Source organism: Microcaecilia unicolor, chromosome 4, assembly GCF_901765095.1.
Source record: "Microcaecilia unicolor chromosome 4, aMicUni1.1, whole genome shotgun sequence".
NCBI classification, from domain to species: domain Eukaryota; kingdom Metazoa; phylum Chordata; class Amphibia; order Gymnophiona; family Siphonopidae; genus Microcaecilia; species Microcaecilia unicolor.
Window position 1 is genome coordinate 206,193,288 of NC_044034.1, and position 21,785 is coordinate 206,215,072.

Consider the following 21,785-nt stretch of genomic DNA (forward strand, 5'->3'; position numbering starts at 1 on the left):
TTATTTTAACAAGGAAAATCATTTGTAGGAATGCTTAAGAAACTTAAAAATTCTGTGTCAAAAATTGAAACTAAAAGAGTCATTATGCCTGTTCTATATCAGATATGCATATCTAGGGATGGAACAAAAATGATGTAGGATTATGTAATCTATTTTAAGAAAACAACCCCATTTTTTCATGTGACATTGTGTTATCAAAAAGTGATTTATAGCTTGGATAATCGATTCCTTGTCCTGGACTGTTGTTTTCAATGTACTTTAAGGTCAGCCTCCCAATGAAGGCAAAACAGTAGCAGACTTCATGAAAAGTATGGGACAAGCATAGAAGATCTTTAACTATGGGGAATGGAGGTTAGGCAGAGTCTAAAATATTTTGAAAGGAAGAGAAAATGAGTGGACCACATACATCTTGTGGAATTCACTTGGCTACCATATTATATGAAAAGGAATTAGTGAATTGCAGAAGTTTATGATTACTTATTCTATAGTGGATTAGGGTGTATCTGTGTTTGTGAAAAAGACATGGCTTTCAGTTGGCATTGACTGTGCAGGATCGACGATCTGTACTATTCTGTCTGGTTTCGTTTTACAATAGGTGAATTGATGTTCTAGTGCTCACTGTAGTGTTTAAGATGCTTTCCTTTTCCTTGTGTGATTTGTAGAAATGACTGCTTATGGTATGGTAGAATTGTTCTATAGGTCCTGAGTGTTTTGTATTCTCGGCATGCCTAGTACTAGATTTTGGAGGGGGGTGTTAAAAAATGACCGGCCCCGGGTGTCAACTACCCTAGCTACACCACTGCTTTCATAAAACATATGGGGACAGACTTAAGGCTCTCAATATGTATAACTTTGGAAGAATGTCAGGAGAGAGGGGATATGATAGAGACATTTAAATACCTCTATGGCATGAAGGAAAACTTTGGAATGACAGGGCATAGGATGAAGTTAAGAGGTTATAGGCTCAGGAGTAATCTAAGGAAATACTTTTTCACGGAAAGGGTGGTGGAGTGTGGAATCGCCTCCTGGTGGAGACATGTCTGAATTTAAGAAAGCATGGGACAGGCATGTAGGATCTCTTAAGGAAAGGAAGAGATAGTGGTTGCTGTGGATGGGCAGACTGGATGGGCCATTTGGCTCTTATCTGCCGTCGTGTTTCTGTGTTTCTAGATATAGATATTGTGAGCTGGTCACCCTTCCAGGCTCTGGCCAGGGCTGACCCTGCTTAGCTTCCTTCACACACACAGTCACGGTTGGGCTCCACACTTCTAGGTAATTCCCCAGTACTCTGCCTCAAACACAGGGGAGTTCTCTGCCTCCTCTTCACCTTCCACAAATGTTCACCAACACCAGGCTTCTTATAACTAAAGGTTTTATTAGTTGCCATTTAACATAATCTTCATGGCTTATTCCTTCATTAACTTAAACATTTCTTCTTCAATTCAAACATTTAAGGCAGTTCCTCAAACTTTCACAGTTCAAACAGCCAAACAAAAGCATTTACTTTTCTTTCTCAGAGGGCAGTGCAGCTGTCACCATTTCAGCAGAGAGCTTCAAAAGTCCACAGAGTTCAGCCGGTACCTTCAAGGGGATCTTCTTCCTCCAGCTGCCAGGTCTCCAGCTCCTCTCTTCTTTTTCACCCCACAGGCAGGTATAGGGTGGTTAATTAGCTTCTCCACCCATTTAGGCTCTTCTCCCTAATTCCAGGCAGGACCCAGCCCACAACCACCTACACCTGTTTCCAGCCCAGGATTCTCCTTGGTCCTAGCAACCTCCACCTGGACATTCCCCTCATGGCTCCCTCTAGTGACTCATCCTGGACACTTCCCCCCATTTCTATGGGAACAGCGCCACCTAGTGGCCTACCCAGGATAAGACAGCCCCTTATTCTTCACAATATAAGGTAAAGTCTCGATTATCTGACATAAATGGGACCAACCCACTGTTAGGTAAGTAAAAAGTCAGATAATACAGAAAACAATGGTAACCCCTCAAACAATGTGTAAACAAAGGCTGTAAAAGCTGGGTTCTGGGTCACAATGGTGCTGTTTTGCTGTAAAAGTAGGGTACCAGGTCTGAAACAAATTGTCTGAGGTGCGAAACTTCCCTCCATGCTACACCACCGGGAAATGGAAAGAGACATGACGACGTCACTGGTGGGTCTGTCAGATATTTATTTATTGGCACCCAGTCATAACAGCCCTGACAAAAGAACCCCGACAAAAAAGTCCTGACAAAACAGCCTTGTAACAAAATAACCCTTGACATTTCACACCGTAACAAAATAGCCCTTGACAAAAGGGCTCCTCCCACAAAACAACCCTTGACAAAATAGCCTCTACACAAAACAGCCCCCTAAGAAAAAAATAACTATCAATGAAGATTTCAGTTGTAGTTTATTATATTCAATTGCATTCAATTGCATAAAGCATATATAAATAAACAAAATTCTATAGCTACAAACTGGTATTCATGATCTGTTCTGCTGTTTAAAGAAACTATTCTTCCATCAACATGCTAATAAAAAAAACAAAAAAAAAACAATATTGTCATCATTTTCATAGTCTTACCAACCTTATCCTGATTGGCACGGTAAGATTATTAGGAAAAAAATGCAGTCCCATATTCTTGGCAGCCTGATTGGGCCCTTTTGTCGGAGGGCTAACTTATCAAGGGTTATATTGTGGGCAGGCCGTTTTGACAGTGGCTGTTATGTCAGGGACTATTATGTCGGGAGCTTTTTTTGTTGGAGCTTTTTTGTCGGGGTTATTTTGACCGGGTACCTTATTTATTAGGATTTACTTACTGCCTTACAGTCACATAAATTAACATGGGTTCAGTAAGCTTTCCCTAGGCCTGACAACAGCACCTTCCCTTTTTCTCCTCCAAAGCCTAGCTCTTTCTCCCTTCCTTCCTTCCTCCCTCCTTCCACCAATGCGGGCCATAGAAATACACATGTAGATGATCAACAAGTGGTTTCATACCTCCAAAGTAATGTCTTCAGATGGGTTAGTTCTGTGTATTCCAGACCCTTGCCTCATACAAAACAGGGGAGCACAAAAAAAAAAAAAATGAAATGGAGACCCCCCTTCCCCTCCACCCAAGAAATCTAGACTTTATAAGCAGTGCAATTTTAGTAAAAGAAACTGAAATGCATTTTCTCCTGTACTCTGCTAAATACAAAAATAAATAAGATCTACATTTCTTAAAATGAACATATTCCAATCCTTAAAAAGAATTAAATAACAATAATTTTTTTCTACCTTTCTTCTCTGGGCACTTTTCTAATTGAGTCAGTCTTCTCCTAAATTCTTTTCCAGGTCAACATTTCTATTTCTTCTCTCTCCCCTTGCCTTTCTTCCCTCCCTTCCTTCTCTATATCCCTCTGGCACTGATCGTTCTTTTTTATGTTTATTTTCTCACTTTTCTCTTATCTGCCTCTATATCCACATATATATGACTTTAACCCCTTATTATCCCTTTCTCTCACCTAGTTTCCATTTCACCTCTCATCTACCTACCAGCTTTTCACATTTTTCTTCATCCCCTCTCCAGCAATCCTGTCACCACCTCTCTTTGTCTTTCTTTTTCTCATTTTCTGTTTCTCTCTTCAGTTCTCCATTTCCATCTTTTGTACTCATTAGTCTCCATTGCCTCTCATTCACTCACCAGCCATAGCTCCATCCCTGTCTCTCCTTTCTCCCCTTATCTCCAGCCTATTCTATCTTTTACCTAATATATACCATCTCCTATTGCCTCTCCATCTTTTTAAACCCTTTTCCGCCCCCATTCAGAGACCCATCTCCTTCCTTTCTCATACCCTTCCACGCCACCCTCATCCTTTTTCAATACATTTCATCTGCTCTCCAGACTGTCAGGTTATTCATATCCATGCTGCAACCTCTTCCCACACTTCATTCCTTCTCTTATCCCATTTCACACCCTCACTCATACTCCCAGTCCATCTAACCACCCCTCTCCCATTTAAACTTCATATAATAATATTGTCCACCATTTATACTTCATATGAATAATATCGTCCACCAGGAAACTGGTATGATGCACATGATGATTTCACTGATTTTATATCACATATGTGCACCAACTTTTCCAACACCATACTAATTGGAGTTATAAACCTACACCTGGCCAATGTTCATGACATTAAATCAAATTTCCTAACCTCCTGGCCTTTTTCAATGCTGCTTGGTAATTCCTCCCGTACAAGAGGTCACCTGCTCGACTTAGTAGCTTTTATTTTTGGAAACCCAGATGTTCATAACATTAGTAACTGCTTATAGATGACTATCCTATGGTCTGACCATTATAAACTTACCTTTACACTTAATTGGAAATAAAAAGTTTCCAAAAAGCCTCAAAACACTCCATAACCTACATATCAAGAAGAAAAAATAGATCTACTATCATTTGGTCGCAATTTAATAGCAGTTCTGATACTGTATTTAATAATCTCTTTGACTTCATTACACACTGGGATGCCTTGAGTAAAACTATTCATGACAAGATTGACCCTGAGAGGACAAAAATCAAACTCAATGATAGAAAATCCCCGTGGTTTAACACTATAATACTCTTAGCCAAAAGAATATGCAGATGACCGGAAAGAAAACGGTGTCAAAACTAAATAGAAGAGAACAAGAAACTATGGAGGGAAGCAGTTAAAAACTATAAATGCGAAATTAACAAAGCAAAATCTAGCTATTACAAATCATATATAGGTGAAGATCAAATATCTATAAAAAGATTATATAACCTAGTTAATAATCTAATAAATACAAAAGAATTACAAATATCAAATGAAACAACTGCATCAGCTTAAAATCTTGCCTACCTTTTCGAAAAGATCATTAATATTAGAAAAAGACTGCCTATATCCAAATCAAATATTGTAGACTACATTGGAAATGAGAATTCCGCTTATGAAGGAGCGAAGACTAACAGAATATGGTCTAATTTCACCCTACCATCAACACCAGAGATCTCATCACACTGCACACTGGACATATTCTCTAGTTATATTCTATGTTTAAATCTTTTTTTATTGAAGTTGACATACAATCCCAAATACAATTCTCAAAACGAGACACAAATACAAAATGCCTCATACAAACTAAACTCGTCATATAACATTTTTCTTATTTTCTCCCCCCCCCTCAAACCTCATATTCCCCTCACATTGTACAATCTTCCCCCCTGTCCCTCCTAACCCCCCCTTCCTCTCACTCCAACCCCCCATTCCTACCCCCCTCTCCCTTCCTATCCCTCCCTCCTTTTACCTAGATTTGTATCCTTATGATCCAGTGAAAAGCCCCCCCCCCCCCCCCCCCAGGGATGTCTCTTATATAACTAGTATGCAACTTAGGAAGCCCACAGATTACTCTAAGATCTGCTTGCTATTTCTAATTGAGGAGCAAACTATGTCCTCTGGTACTCAACACTCTCAAATAGGGGTCCCAGATCTGTGTGAAACGTGTGAACTGTTTCGGGGAACCCTTTGCCGCCTTCGCCTCCCATCTCGCCAGCAGATGTATCTGGTTCCTCCAATGCCAGTATGCAGGTGACTCCGACACCATCCAGTACTGCAATATAGTACCACTAAACTCAACTTACGGCATAGAAGGCGGCACTTTTAGATTGAGTACGAAAAGCCCTTTGCGTGTCTAGGACATACTGATCCCAAGTTCCAGTCATTGGTGTCCCCATCAATTGAACCATAAATCTCCTTATTCTCTCCCAGAAAGCTCTCACTCCTGGACAGGCCCATAAGGCATGAAAAAGTGAGTGGGGAGATTGGCCACATTTAACACAGGTGGCCCCCTGCATCAGGCCTATATGGGCCAACTGCTGTCCTGACATATAGGCATGCATGACCACTCTATACCCACATTCCCGTAACCTCTCATCTGATACGAGGGCTGGAATACCTTGTAGTGTAGACCCAACATCCCATCCTGCCAAAGAAATCCCTGATTCCTGTTCCCATCTATGTTTGACAGCCAGATAGCTTTTTGGAGGACTTCGTCTAACCAATAAATTGTGGAATGCTGACACCGACAATCCTGTGGCCTCCGTTTCCTGAAAAAATTCTCTTATTCTCCTTCCCAGTCGTACCCTCAACATTATTGGATCCAATGAGGTAACATAATGTTTAACTTGTATGTACGCAAACCTGTTCCCCCAGGCTGTCCCGATCTTAGATTGTAACTCCTCATAACCTATTAAATCTCCATCCTCCCCCAGTAAATGTTCGATCCTCATGAATCCGAGTCGTTCCCATCTGAGGAACACTGGGTTATCTTGCCCTGGCCCGAAAGCTGGATTACCCCTAATAGCTAATAAATCAGACACCATGGAACTCCCTCCCAATCTCTTCACCAGCCCCTTCCAGGCCTCCCGTAATGGGTTAAGTAGCGTACAATGTTTAAATTGTTTTGGAATTTCTCCCCGAGACTGGTGTAATAGTGATAAGAAATCAAAGGGGGCAAAGTACTCCCATTCCATGTCTATTGGGGTATATACACTGGTCTGGCAGAACCAGTCGCTCAGGTGACGTAACAGGCTTGGTTATACATGTTTAAGTCAGGGAGTCCAAAGCCCCCATGCTTCCAGTTCCCTATCATGTATGATAATCGTAACTTAGGTTTCCTCCTTGCCCAGCAGAACTTGCTGAGGGCCCCATAAATACTTTTCAGATCTTTCTGCGTCAAACGAAGTGGCAACGTCTGCAACACATATAACCAGCGAGGGAATATAATCATCTGTACCAGATTCACCCTACCCCGCAGCGATAATGGAATGTCTCCCCATTTCTCCAACTGTTTCCTTGTTTCTTCCATAAGAGTCTTAACATTAAGGGTATACATCGATTCCAAATCAATAGTTAGCCGAATGCCCAAGTATTTAAATGAGCCATCCGCCCAACTCAAAGGGAAGTCCGGGCCACACAGCTATTGCACGCCCAAGGAGGATGACAATGCCTCCGATTTAGCTAGGTTTAAACACAGTCCTGCATAATCACCATATTCCCTTAAAATATCCATTAGCGCTAAAAAGGACTCTCGTGGCTCCGTCAATAGCACCAGTAGATCATCAGCAAAAGCTATCTTAAAATGCAATCGTCCAATCTGCATACCTTTTACAGAGGAACAATCTATAACATCTCGTATAAGAGGTTCTAAAGATAATACAAATAGCAACGGTGACAGCGGACATCCCTGCCTCGTCCCCCGCAATATGGGGAAGATCCCTGATTCTACTCCATTCACCAGAACCCTAGCCTGAGAAGAATGGTACAGAGCCCGAACTGCAGAAATAAAGCGCCCCGTAAACCCATATTTCTCTAGAGTAGTAAACAAAAAGTCCCATCTAACTTTATCAAATGCCTTTTCAGCATCAAAGCTTATAAGCATTGCCGAGGTCTCCCTCCTTTTCCGAGCCTCCAGCACTGTCAGGATTTTCCTAAGATTCTTTGCTACCTTTCTCCCCTCTACAAACCCTACTTGCGCCTCATGTATGAGGCCCAGCAAGACTCCCGCAATACAACTGGCCATAGTTTTAGCCAATAACTTCGCCTCCACGTTCAATAATGATGTAGGGCGATACGACTCCAGCCTAGTTGGATCTTTCCCTGGCTTTGACAAGACAACTATTTGTGCCACAGATAGGCTAGGTGACAGCTTCTCTACATCTACCAATCTATTAAAATATCTAGTCACCAAAACTAAACCTTCCAATCTCAGAAACTTTAAAAATCCTTGGAGTCACTATCGACCGCCATCTAACACTCGAAACCCATGCAAACAACACAACCAAAAAGATGTTCTATTGCATGTGGAAACTGAAAAGAATAAGACAATACTTCCCAAGATCCGTCTTCCACAACCTAGTGCAATCCCTCGTCCTCAGCCATCTGGATTACTGCAATTCACTATACGCAGGTTGTAAAGAGCAAATACTAAAAAGACTTCAAACAGCCCAGAACACTGCAGCCAGACTCGTCTTCGGAAAACCAAAATACGAAAGTGCTAAACCCTTACGAGAGAAGCTGCACTGGCTCCCACTCAAGGAATGCATTACCTTTAAGATATGCACATTAGTCCACAAAATTATCCACGGTGAAGCTCCAGCCTACATGTCCGACTTAATAGACCTACCACCCAGGAACGCTAAAAGATCATCTTGAACTTTTCTTAACCTCCACTTCCCAAACTGCAAAGGCATAAAATACAAGACGCTGCACGCATCAACCTTTTCTTATTTAAGCACGCAATTCTGGAATATACTACCACGCAACTTGAAAACAATCCACGAACTTACCAACTTCCACAAACTACTGAAGACTCATCTCTTCAATAAAATTTACTGCAAGGAGCAATACACATGAAGTCCACACTCACGATTCCAGAAATACACCAATACATTCTTTTCTGAACTCTTATCCCCCGTAATCTCATCACACTTACACCTTCACTCACAGAAAATGTTATACCGAATGTTCTTTTGCTAAGGTTTTATCACCCTACCGATTTCCAGTTGTTTCTTTCCATTGTTCTTTTCCTTGACCTATTCCCTAACGACACCTTGACTTTGTCTCGCTTAACTTCTCACAATGGAATCCATAACTGATTGTAACTAACTGCATTTCCATTATTTACAATGTATTGTAAGCCACACTGAACCCGCAAATAGGTGGGAAAATGTGGGATACAAATGCAATAAATAAATAAATAAATATAATCTCTTCTCCCATTACTTTATAGAATTCCATTCAGAATCCATCTGGGCCTGGGGCCTTAAACAAAGAGCCTCTCGATATCACCACAGCCACCTCTTCTTCCTGTATTGGCTTATTTAATTTATCTATATCTTTCTGCTTCAGAGAAGGTAAATCAAGATTGTTTAAATAAAGGGTCCCCGACAGCCCCTGCTCAGGAGGTGAATTGTATAACTGACTGTAAAATTGATAAAGGCCTCACAAATGGCCTCTTCCATGCGCACCAAGACCCCTTGTCCATCTTTTATCTGTAATATCCTTCCCCTTCTCCCTCTAGGTCTCGCCAAACGAGCTAGTAAGCGCCCCGCTTTATTTCCATATTTATAAAGCTTGTATTTATAATAAGCTTAAGATCTAGAGGCTCGTTGTTGCAGTAGTTCATTTAATGCTGCCTGCAGCTCCATTAAATGATTTCTGTGAGCTTCATTATGCGTCCTCCCCAAAAGTTCTTGGGCCTTGCACACTTGCGAGCTTAATCTCAGTATCTCCCTATTCCGAGCTATTTTCGCATAATGCGAATAGCTAATAATTTCACCCTGGAGCACTGCTTTCGCTGCGTCCCAGTAAAGAATCGGGTTTTCCGCATGCCCCCTGTTCTGCATCACATAGTCTCGCCAGCACACCACAATCTTTTCTTTAGAAGTCGGATCCTTATACAGCTCAATCGGGAACCTCCAACAATTGCCTCTCGAGTTTTTGGGGCCTACAGCCCAGTCCATGTATACCCATGCATGATCTGAAATTGCATAAGGTCCAATTTCAACTTTATCCACCTTACCCAACAATTCTTTAGATGTAAGGATATAATCTATTTGCGCCTTGATAGAGTGTGCCCGTGAAAGGTGCGTGCATCTCTTTCTGTGGGGTGTAACACTCGCCAAATGTCAATTAAATCCAGCAAGCGCCCCAGCTATTGTAGCCCTCTATTCGATGCTCCCCACTCCCTTCTGTTACCTTTCGAACTATCTACTTGGGGATCCCAAACTGTATTAAAATCTCCTCCCAGCACCAAGGGAACCCCAGTACAGCCAAGTAGGTAACCTATCAGTGTGTTGTAAATTTTTTTGTCATATTGATTGGGCGCATATATATTACATATTAAGATTTTTTGGCCCTGAAAGTCCACTTCCACCAATAGATATCTACCCCCTTGGTCTATGATAATAGGCTGGACTGCGGCCGCTACCCCCTTATGAATTAACACTGCCACTCCTCCCTTTTTTCCCCTAGCCGCAGCTGCCATGCATTCCCCAACCCACCACGTTTTCAACTTAGCATGTTCAACTTGACTAAATGTGTCTCCTGTAAAAGTGCTATATCAATTTTATGTCTCTGTAATTGCTGTAATATTTTGGTTCTTTTTGTTGGGGAGTTAATGCCCCCAACATTCCAGGTTACCAGCTTTACCATGAGACCCCCAGCTTGACCATGCAAAATTCAAAAATTCTCCAAAATCTGTGTCCAGGGAGGCGTCCCAGCCATCGCCTCCCTAGATTTAACCATACATCAGCATTCATCTTCCTCACATGTATCTGCTCCCTCTCCATATGCGCGCCCACAGAATACTCCTTTGAATTCAGTACCATCCCCCCAGCTATCCCATAACCCTCCCAATTTCCCCTCCCCTTCCTTCTATACTTCCCCTCCCCCTTCTCCCCCTTCCCAACCCTGTCCCTCCCACCCTCCTTCCATTCCAAACCCCGTTGAACAAACGTTCTCCTAGAGGAAACTATCACATCTTAACACCTCCCTGTTCACTTCCCCTATTTAACCATTACCTCATATTTCTTTATACCAATCTAAACTTCCTCATACCCATATCTGAGGATTTTTCACCAAGAGAAAAGAAGAAGAAAAGAAAGAGAGAAAAAAAAAGCAAACAAATACAACCTGCACGTAACAGTACCCAACTTATGTCTAATATCGACTTACCAAACATCCACCCCCTTAGTAAACCTATACCAAATATTGTGTAGACCTCCTTCCCAGACTCCTACACTCCCCCCCTGAGAGAATCCATTTTTGTACATCAATGTCCTTTAGTAAGGCAGAAAAATCTTCCCTCCTTCTCTCCCTGTCCAAACAGATCTCCTTTGAGTCAGCAAAACTCAATTTCACCTAGTTCCACATATACTCTTTTCCAGAGGCCCCCCACATAAAGTGGGAAGTAATGCTGCCCTCACGTCAATGGCGCTACTCCTCATCCCGCTCCTGTAGTGATTTCTTCCTCCATTAGGGCCACATATTCTTGCGCCTCCTCCACTGATTAAAATGAACGAGCTTCTCCCTTATGTGTGATCTTCAGCACCGCTGGATACAATAGGGCAAATTGTACCTTCCATGAAAACAGCTTGGTGCAGAGCGGCGAGAAGGCCCGCCGTCTTCCTGCCACCCCCGCCGAGTAATCCTGAAAACACAAAATCTTCTTGTTTTCAAACAACAAGGCTTTGTCCAAACGTGAGGCGCGTAAGATGATCTGCTTATGTGCAAAATTTAGCACCTGTAGTATGACCACTCTAGGCTTGCTTAAATTAGCATGGCTTGGCCCTATCCTGTGGGCTCTTTCCACTCGCAATGGTTCCATAGCTGCCGGGAAATCAATCGCCTCTACCAGCCAGCGTTCAATTGTGTCCGCTAGATTTTTGTCGCTCAGATTCTCCAGATCTTCCACCTTCTGCTCCATTATCTCCAACCTCTTTTTTAGATCTTTCTATGCGTCTTCTACCTCCATCACTCTATCTTCCACTGCACTGGTTCTTATTTGAAAAGTCACACATTCGCGTGTTAAATCCTCCATATGAGTTTGCAGCTGTTCCAGCTTTGTATCGATAGGCGTCAGACGGTGCTCCAGGAGCTCCTCTAAAACTGCCGTCATTTCGGTTGTTATCTCCGCCACCCAGGTTGACGAAACTGACGGGCCTGCGGGACTTGAGGGAGACACCATTTTAGTTTCCGCGGGTTTACTTCGGAGCTTGTCCTTGTGGCCGGATTTTGCTGCCATCTCCTCACCCCCAAGCGCCAAAACAAAGCCCACGTTGTTCCTCTTCTTTTCTGGCTTCAGAATTTTGTTATTGTGGGATCCAATTTACCGCTCGAGATTCCGGGGGAGCGAAAGGGGACCGGAGAGTTGTTCACCTGCAACTGCTCTCCTTCAGTTCCCCTCTGGTTACATTCTAAAAGAAGCTCCAATCTCTTTTATTAATCTGCTCCATAATTATTTAACTTACATGTTAACACGTGGTAAATTCCCAAAGGAAAAAGGTAACATCAGGCTCACTCCCACCCCAAAAAGACCTCAGCAAAAAGAAGTGATGTGTCAAATTACAGACCTGTGGCCTCTATCCCTCTACTATTAAAGGTAATGGAAGGTCTGGTGGCCCAACAACTCATGACCTATCTTCGAGGCTGGTGTTAAGACATTCAGGGACCCAGGGCAGAAACTGGGGAGGAGGCCCCAAAGCTGGTCTTCAGCCTATGCCTTCTTCAGCTTGAGGCAGGTTTAGGGCCTCCTGTAGTAAGGGGGCCCAGGTCAAGATGCCTAGCTATATATCTCTTCCTTGGTCTCCTAACTGCAGTGTTTCATAGGGCTCCCCTATTTCACCCACCCTATTCAACATTATGCTTGAACAACTAGGAAGAAAACTAGAAGACATGGGTTTTAAGTCATTCATATATGCCAACAATGTCACCATCTATATCCCATTTAATAATCAAATTAATAATATTTTATACATTATTAAACAAGATCTAAATTAAATGGAAGAATGGGCCTCCACTTTAAGTACCAAATAAATATAAAACTAAATTCTTGATCTTATCGAATCCTTTCAACCTGTATTACAAACCAGCTTCACAATTAACCAGACTACTTATTGAAACCAACTTGAAGATTCTAGGAGTTATAATCGATCAATACTTAACTCTAGAAGCACAGGAAACACAGTAACTGCAAAGATTTTCAGATCATTGTGGAAATGAGAGGATAAGAACAATTTTCCTTACTGAAAACTTTAGATCCCTGATTCAAACACTTTCACAAAATGCCTAGCCACCCACCTGGGGTTACCCCACGGCCACTTAGATGGTTTATCCCCAGCACAGGTCAGGTCCACCTGCCGCTTGTGCTCTACACTAGCGCCCTCTTCCCACCGACTGGGTCCGAACCGCCTCAAGGCGAGTCTCACGCTCTCAAATTATCCCCAGTAATTTCTAGGTTACTGGGGCCACACTCCCAGTGGCCCCCTAGTTCCCAGAAACCACTCACAGACCCAACACACAAACCACCAGGATTCTTTATCAGTCCAAAGAGTCAATAAACCAAATATTTATTGTCTTAAAAATGAAACAATGAACAAAAAAAATGGGCATCAGTAAACAATAACAGGTAACTGAAATATGGATCAATTATTACACTAACTAAACATTTGTTTACTTTCTAAAAAGTACCTGGGAAGATCAGGACATATAACTTTGTTTACTGAGACTCAGCAATGAGATCCTCCTGCTCTCTTTTCTTCCTGGCTAAGACTGGAGCAAAAGCCAGTATTCTCCAAATGAAAATGAGTTCCTGGGCCAATCAGAGTCCAGAACAAGAAAATTTAAAAAATACACTTCTTCTTGCTTCCTGTTCGTGTGCTTAAAACTAAAGAAAAGAACATTAATTTTTCTGTATCAGCTTTACAGCAAAGACACACCACCTGCTGGCCAAATAAAAGAAATACACCTCAGGACATAATTAATGCAGGAAAATATCCAATACATTTTACAGGCTTAAACACACTGTTTCTTCACAGGCCCTGTTTACCAAGTCACACTGTAGGCGTGCTAAAAATTAGTGTGTGATAACGATAGAGACACCCATATATTCCTATGGGTGTCTCTAGCATTAGCGTGTGGAAAAAACGCTAGTGCAGCTTAGTATTCAAAGCCCTAATTCTCTCACAAATCAATTACTGCAATGCAATTTATGCTCGCAGCAAAGAATTGTTAATGAAGAAACTTAGAATACATCTGCACAGCTGATTTATAAAGCTGCTAAATTTGAACAGGCATCTCCACTATTGATAAGATTGCACTGGCTTCTGATAAACGCCAGAACTGTTTTTAGAATTTGTATTTTGTATTCAAAATATTATATGGGTTAACATCAGACTACATGCTTAATTTGATAGACCTTCCTATAAGAAATGCCATACTAGGCACTAGAGAGTTTCTCGTTCTCCATTTCCCCAGTTGCAAGTATATCATATACAAATCAACTCTAACTAGCAGTTTCCCTTACCTAGCCACAAAATGGTAGAATGATATTTATTTCTGTAAATCTTTAAAAGCCTTTTTATTCAAAAAGTTCCTATGATATTATGCCAATAACTCTCTAAAAATGAAACACAGTTCTTATAATAATATATCTGTTATAAAATGCTCTAAATGCATTTAAATAACTGTTCACTTTTTTTCCTGATTCTATGTTTATTTGTAATGTAACGTTTTATAAATGTAAGCCACATTGAACTGATACTACTTTTCGGCAAATGTGAGATATAAATACCAATAAATAAAATCAGCTCCAACTTCCCATTGGTCTCACCATTCCCTAACACCTACCCCTCCAAATTTCCATTCTGTCTCTCCTCTCTCCCATACATAATTCCCTGCTCTGATCCCCAACACTCTCCCACTTGTCACATAGTCCCATCTAGCTTCTGCTCCCCTTCTCCCAAGTCCCATCTAGCTTTTCTCCTCCCCCCCCAATTCAATCCAGCTTCTGCTTCCCTTCCTCCTGTATATCCATCCAGCTTTTTTTTTGTTACATTTGTACCCCGCACTTTCCCACTCATGGCAGGCTCAATGTGGCTTACATGGGGCAATGGAGGGTTAAGTGACTTGCCCAGAGTCACAAGGCGCTGCCTGTGCCTGAAGTGGGCTTCTGCTTCCCCTCCCCCCAATTCAATCCAGCTTCTGCTCCCCTTCCTCCTGGATATCCATCCAGCTTCTGCTCCGCTTCTCCCCCCCCTCCCCAAGTTTATCCAGCTTCTGCTCCCCTCCCCCCCCCCTAAATTCCATCCAGGTTCTACTCTTCTTCCCCACTTGCCTGTCACTTGCCCTCCAGCATCTCCTTGACTCATCTCGCATACCTCCCCAGTCCCCCTGGTGGTCAAGTATTACTCCTTCTCTCTTGCTTCCCTCCCTTCGGGTCCAGCTCCAATATCTCTCTCGACCTCCCCCTCCCACCTTCTTGGCATCTCACTCTGTTTACCGATCCAACTTCTCTGTCAACCACCACATCCCCCGCTAGCTGTCTTAGACTACCGCTCGCTAGAAACAAAAACAAGTCTTTGTCTAAGCCAGCCAGCTCGTGGTGGTTAAGAGAAATGAGAAATTGCCAGCCCAGCACCTCCCTTCAACGCAATCAAGACAGTTGTTTGTTCCCTCCCCCCCTCCAACACGCCCGTCGGTCTCCAGGAAGTGACGTTTAACGCTGTTGCCGCCGATTTCCATGGAGACAGAAGATGGCGCTTCGAGGTGAGTGTAGTGTAGTGTTGTTGGAGGTCTGGAGTTTCTGCCGCTGGCTTGGAGACGGTTATAAGGCAATATTTTATTGAATTTTTAAGTATGCGGGGTGTTCTGTAAGGGGCTCCAAATTTAATTCACTCTTATTTCCCAAGCAAGCGCGTGTGCTGCTGGGCATGTCTATGGAGCCACGAGGGCCTGGGAACTAGGTTTGGGAACTGAACAAGGTATGCAGGGATCCTCACACACTTTTGCTCTCTTACAGGGAAGCGCAGAGCGGTCGTATCCTTCCCATTGTTGCATCACATTTTGTGTCCCAGATGTGTGGTACATGGTTTGGGGAAACAGGTAACTTGCCTTAAAGGAGTAGGTTCTTTCCCCTTCTAATTTTAGACTGGGGAATGAGGGTAGTGACTAGGTGATATCCTCCCTCTATACTGGTGGCGCACGAGGCGCAAACATTCAGTACAGTTCTGGCTCAAGGGGTAATAGCTCGGGACTGAGCAGAGGAGGAGTAGTAGGCTCAGCATCATATATGCGGTGGAAGGTATCCGAGCCTTTGCAGCAAGAAGATGATAAGGCCCACGATTATGGCTGCGATAAAGAGAGGCCAAAAACGCAGTGGGTCCAGAAACTGAGTTCCTGTTGCTGGGCAGGCATGAGTCTGGTGGTTCACGTCTTTCTTAGAGTCAGCCGTAATGGAGCGTCAGGATGTTGGTGCGCAGTCCAACGCTTCAGGGAGCCGCTAGTGGGAGCAGCAGGCTCAATCGGGTCCAATGTATCACACTGGGCTTCCTGCAATTTAACAGCGGTGGAGGTCGTTAGGAGAACAAGGGAGGGCCCCTTCCATTTTGGCTTTAGGCAGTCAGATTCATCCCACTCTTTTACCCATACCTCGTCTCCCACCCTGAACCTGTGCGTCGGATTGGTGAGGACCAAGGGAGCTACTCTTTCAGTGTACTGCTGGATGTCTTGCACTACCTGGTGTAAGGCTCTCATCTGTTTTACTAAGGAACTCTCACCCTGTATCTGCAAGGAGTCGGGAAAGGAGGCCAGTGGTGGTGGCCTAGCGTACATCATCTCGTAAGGAGTAAGGCCTGTAGCCTTGGGGGTACACCTAAGATGCAGCAAGGCCATGGGGGAGCAGGTCGGGCCACTTGGCTTTTGCTTCTTGGCATAGCTTGGCAAGCTGGTTCTTCAGGGATCGGTTAGCCCTCTCTACTACTCCACTGCTTTGGGGTCTCCAGGCACAATGCAACTTCCAATCGAGGCCCAGTCTGGTACTGAGCTGTTGTGTTACTTCACTGGCGAAGGCGGGGGCCGTTGTCAGAATTTATTTGCTTGGGGAGGCCGTTCTGGGTAGGATTTGATGAAGCAGTAGGGAGGTAACTTCTTTAGCCATTTCCGTTCTAGTAGGCTGGGCTTCAATCCATCCGGTGTAGGTACACACGGCGACGAGGATAGCTTTGTAGCCGCGCGCCGGGGGCATGTGTGTGAAGTCAATCTGGCAACAGTGGAAAGGGCTGGTGCCTCGGAGAACATGTCCTGGCATAGGGCCGGGCCCCGTTCGAGGGTTGTTCGGGCACAAGTCGCGCATCGGCTGGAAGCCGTTTTTGGTCCACAGGATAGTTTGTGATGTAGTAGGTCTTCTCAAGGTAAGCGCCCCAGGGCGTCCCTTCCCAGGTGGGTGCGGTCGTGAGCCTCCTTGGCCACCGTCCAGGCCAAGGCTTCGGGTATCCATATGCGCCCATCCTGTAGTATCCACCAGCCATTGCGTGACTGTAGACCCTCTTGTTGGGCCCATTCCGTTTCTTGGGGGGTGTAAATAGGGGTCTCCGTAGGGAGCTGGACGACGAGTACGGGGTCAGGAGGGTGAGAGGAGTAGGGGAGCTGACTTGCCCTTTTTGCAGCGTCGTCTGCCCGCTGATTTCCCCGGGCGATAGGGTCCGTTCTTCCCGTGTGGGCCCTGCAATGCATCACAGCCACCTTCTTCGGCTTCCATACCGATTCGAGTAATTGGCAGATCTCAGCGGCATTTGCAAGTCCTTTCCCTTCTGCTGTCAAAAATCCCCTCTCCTTATACAAGGCTCCGTGCACCTGGAGGGTGAGGAAAGCGTATTTGGAGTCGGTGTAAATGTTAACAACTTTTCCTTCAGCCCACAGGAGGGCTCTGGTGAGGGCGATTAGCTCCGCTTTCTGGGCTGATGTTCCGGGTGTCAGAGCCATAGCCTCGATCACATGGTCCTCAGATACCACCGCATAGCCAGCTCTTCGAATTCCCTCTATCACCTGGCTGCTTCCATCGATTAAAAAGGGTGATGCCCCCTTGCCAGGGTTGATCCTTCAGGTCAGGTCTGCTCGAGTGCACAGTGGCCATTACCTCTTCGCAGTCGTGGAGTGGTGGTTCAGGGCCGGAAGGAGGGTGGCAGGATTGAGGTTGGTCGTGTCCAGGATCCGCACTCCGGATTCTCGCACAGGAGGGCTTGGTATTTGACCAATCGGGAGTTGGTCATCCATCTGGGTCCGTGGCTCTCGAGTATGGCCTGCGGATGGTGTGGGTGTGGTCACAAAAAGTGTTGGCCGAATGTGAGTTTATTGGCCTCGTGTATCAGGAGACAGGCCGCTGCAATGCTTCGGAGACAGCCCGGCCATCCTCGTGCACGTTGTCCATGCTCTTGGAGAGGTATGCTACAGGGCGTTGCCAGGTGCCGACCAGTTGGGTGAGGACTCCAAGTGCCAATCCCTTCTTTTCGTCGATGAACAAGTGGAACGGCTTAGTCACATCTGGCAGTCCGAGCGCTGGTGGGGCCGCAAGGGCATCCTTAAGGTCCTGAAGGCTTTCAGTTCGTGTTTCTCCCACTCGAGATTTTGGCCCTCCGAGTTCAGGTCTTTCAGTTTGGCGTACAACTGTGGGTCAGGATGGCAAAATGATAATCCAAATGCGGCAATATCCAGCGGCTCCCGAGGAGTGCCCGTAGTTCCTTCTTATTTGCAGGAGTGGGTTGGTTGCGGATGGCTTGGGTTCGGGGATACCGAGCCTTCGGGTTCCTTCTCGGAGGCGAAACCCCAGATACTCGACTTCGATCTCGCATATCTGCGCCTTCTTGCGACTGGCCCGGTACCCTGGGCTTCCAGGGTTTTCAAGAGGTAAAGGGTGGCTTCTGCACAGTCCGTGTACGTCCTCACGGGCCACCAACAGGTCATCCACGTATTGGACGACCGGCCCGTACTCGTCTTGGTACGTTTTCAGGTCCTGGGCAAGCTGGTCACCAAAGAGGGTGGGGGAGTTCTTGAACCCCTGGGGAAGCCGGGTCCATGTATATTGCTGCTTGGTTCCCGTCTGCAAGTCTTCCCACGTAAAGGCAAACAACTTTTGGCTGTCAACAGCAAGAGGGATGGAGAAGAAGGCGTCCTTCAAATCAATGACACTGTACCACTTGGTCTGAGATGGCACTTGGGCCAGGATGGAGTATGGGTTCGGTACGAGGGCAACGATGTCGGCTACCTGGTTGTTGACTTTCCTCAGGTCCTGGACGGGTCTGTACTCGGATGTTCCTGGCTTCTTAACGGGCAACAATGGGGTGTTCCATGCGGATCTGATTGGTTTAAGGACTCCCTGTTTGAAGGAGTTTCTGTAGATGTATGTGCATACTATGCCGGGCTGCATAGGGGATGTGGTATTGTCCTTGGTTAACAACTTGAGCATTCGGTTTGAGCTCAATCCAGATGGGGATAGCGTTTACGGCCAGTCCGCCGGGGTTCAATTCTGCCCATACATCAGGCACTTCATCCATTATGGCCCGCCTCTGCTGGGCGAAAGGGGTGTTCTGGTCGTAACGGCAGTCGCCGGATCCCGCAGTGGGGGAACATGTAGTCTCCATTCTTCTCTTACTGGACAGATAAGTGTTACTGGCCGATCTTCAAAGCGAGCTTCCACTTCACCCGTAGTCTTGAACTTCAAGGTGGCCTGGAGCTTACAGAGTAGGTCTCGACCAATCAAGGGGACCGGGCATCCAGGGATGTGTATGAAATGATGGACACCATCGTCCCTCGATCTGGACTTGGCGCTCTTTGAGGAGGGGGGCCGCAAGGGATTTCCCGGAGGCTCCCACAATTGTAGTATAGTTTCTTTCGTGGCTGGGGCTATGGCAGTGGTGATAACAGATAGCTGGGCCCCTGTGTCTAGTAAGGCCTTCATAGATTCTGTCCCCACTCGAATTTCCACCAGAGGGTCAGTGGGGACTCTGCCCTCCCGGTTTTCTTCATGCTGAGCCGTCTCGGGTAGCGTCCACAGCCATCTGCCATTCCCTCCGGTCATCCCGTCCTCTCTCTCTTCGGCCCCTCCCACGGCCTCGCCTAGGGGCCCCCGTACGGTCGCCGGTCTCCTCCTCTCTCTGCCGGTCCCATGATTCCTCTTCTCTCGGGTTGTCCCGTATCTCCTCTGGACAATCAGCCACCAGTGTCCTTCTTGTCGGCAATTTGCACACTGGTTACGCCCTATGGGGGACCCGCGTTCCTCTTGTTCTCCTGCCCCTCCCCTTTGGTCTAGACCTCATTCGTTCTTCCAGCACCGTAGCCAACACATCTGCCTTCTCCCGCATCCGTCTGGTCGATTCCTTCCGGGCCTCCACCTTCTCCTCCTGGTCGCGATATCCGAATACGCGATCAGCTATAGCTTTCAGTTGGCTTAGGCTCATCCCTTCGAACCCCTCCGTTCTCTGTAGCTTTCTTCGTATATCCGGTGCTGACTGGCTAACAAAACTCATAACCACGGTTGGGAGGTTCTTAGGGTCTTCGGGATTTATCGGGCTGTGCCTTCTGAATGCTTCCATAAGTCGTTCAAGGAAGTCCCCTGGACTCTCGTCCTTTTGTTGGACCACATTGTGGATTTTCCCCATGTTGGTAACCTTCTGCTTCCCCTTCTTAAGGCGGCCAGGTACGCCTGTTGGTATCGGCGGATAAAGGTTTGGCCTTCGGCGGTTCGGTAATCCCACGTGGGGGCAGCGATGGGCGCCTCCGTTTCTAGTAGGTTCTGTAAATTGGCATGGGCCGGATTCGCATCCCGGACGGCTTGCTCCATATTTTGTTGTAAAGGCGGCGTTCTTCAGAGGTCAGGATGTGGGCGCTCAACTGCCTAAGGTCGGCCCAAGTTGGATTGTAGCTGTATATAATGCCTTCCACCAGCTCTATCAGCTGCTCGGGTTTCTGGTCGTAGGACGGCCCATGGAATTTCCAGTTATACAAATCGGCACTTGAGAAGGGAACGTGACTATAGACTGTTGATTCGATGGGCTGGCCCCCCCCCCTCTGCCGGGTTAGGGTATAGGTGGTGGACTGTCGGACTGGGAATAAGTGGGAGGTTCCCCTTTCCGGCTGGACGGAAGGGCCTGTTGCGGACTCGATTGGGGGAACCGAGTAATGTTCTTCACAACCCGTGTACTCTTCCGTGTGGTTGCGAGGCCAGGTGACTCAGGTGAGGCTGGGTGGGACGTCTCCCCGGCATCCGACTCTGACCCGGAAGTCTCGGCGTCAGCGGGGCCTTCTGCTAGGCCCGTAAGGTCAGGGTACATAGGAGCATAGGGCGGCGGCGCGATGTCGTCTTCGTATGCTTCCGCCGTAGCAAGTATCGGGGCTTTTGGAGGCTTCTTCTCGGCCAAACCCTGAACTTTCCCTGCGGTCTTCTTTGGGGGTTTTTTTCTAGAAAGTGTGTTGGTAGTACTGGGCGTAGTTCCTGCCTTAACTCTGGTAGCAGGGGGCGTGGTCTCAGTGGCTTCAGTGCTAGGGGCGGTAGGCCGTATGGGGGCGGTCCCTGCGGCCTTCGGGACGGCAGCGGTTGCCGAGCTTTGAAGAGCGAAGGCATGGGTCGGCAGGGTTCTAAGCTTGGTTTTCCGGCCTTTTCTCTGCTTTACCAACATAAGGGCGGCCTTTTCTACCTTCCGTTGGGCCCAAGCTGGCGGATCCCGGACTACATCCAACCACGCTTCTATGTATGGAATGTCCTCAGGACAGCCTGGGTTTCCCTCAATTATAACAATATTCATGACCGCCGCCACCTTTTCATACTCGAATGACCCTTCCGGGGGCCATCCAGCAATTCCTAGCCCTGGCCACATAAATTGACATCTCTGTATCATCCCGGCCCTGCTACATTTATCTAGGTCGAACACTTCGCTAAAGTGTTCCGTCATTAAATCTAACGGTGAAGACCCACCCCCGCCCATCCTAACCTGAGTGCCAAAGGACAGGTGACGGACAAAGGGGGAAAGGGGAGGTGGAGGAGTAAGGGGTCTCGTTCCACCAGACACAGAAGGGTCAACACTCGGCCTGACCAGGACGCGGTCGCCCGGCCTGGAACTGCAAGCCCACTCACACACTTTCACACGCCACAAGAAACCCCCCCGTTCGTTCGCCGCTCGGTTTCGTCGCCGGAGCCTAGTGAGTTTCGGGACCTAGTCGGATACCAATAGTCCGTATTAGTCAC

At 46.1% G+C, this 21,785-nt stretch overlaps 1 protein-coding gene across 1 annotated transcript in view; it reads left to right on the forward strand.

Moving 5' to 3' along the window:
* Positions 1–15,237: 15,237 nt before the first annotated feature.
* TMEM138 (transmembrane protein 138) overlaps positions 15,238–21,785 on the forward strand; it is a 59,061-nt gene continuing 52,513 nt past the window's right edge. Inside the window, exons 1-2 of the mRNA XM_030199512.1 lie at positions 15,238–15,316; positions 15,570–15,652. The gene's annotated coding sequence lies outside the window, so the exon portion shown is untranslated. The remainder of the gene's footprint in view (positions 15,317–15,569; positions 15,653–21,785) is intronic.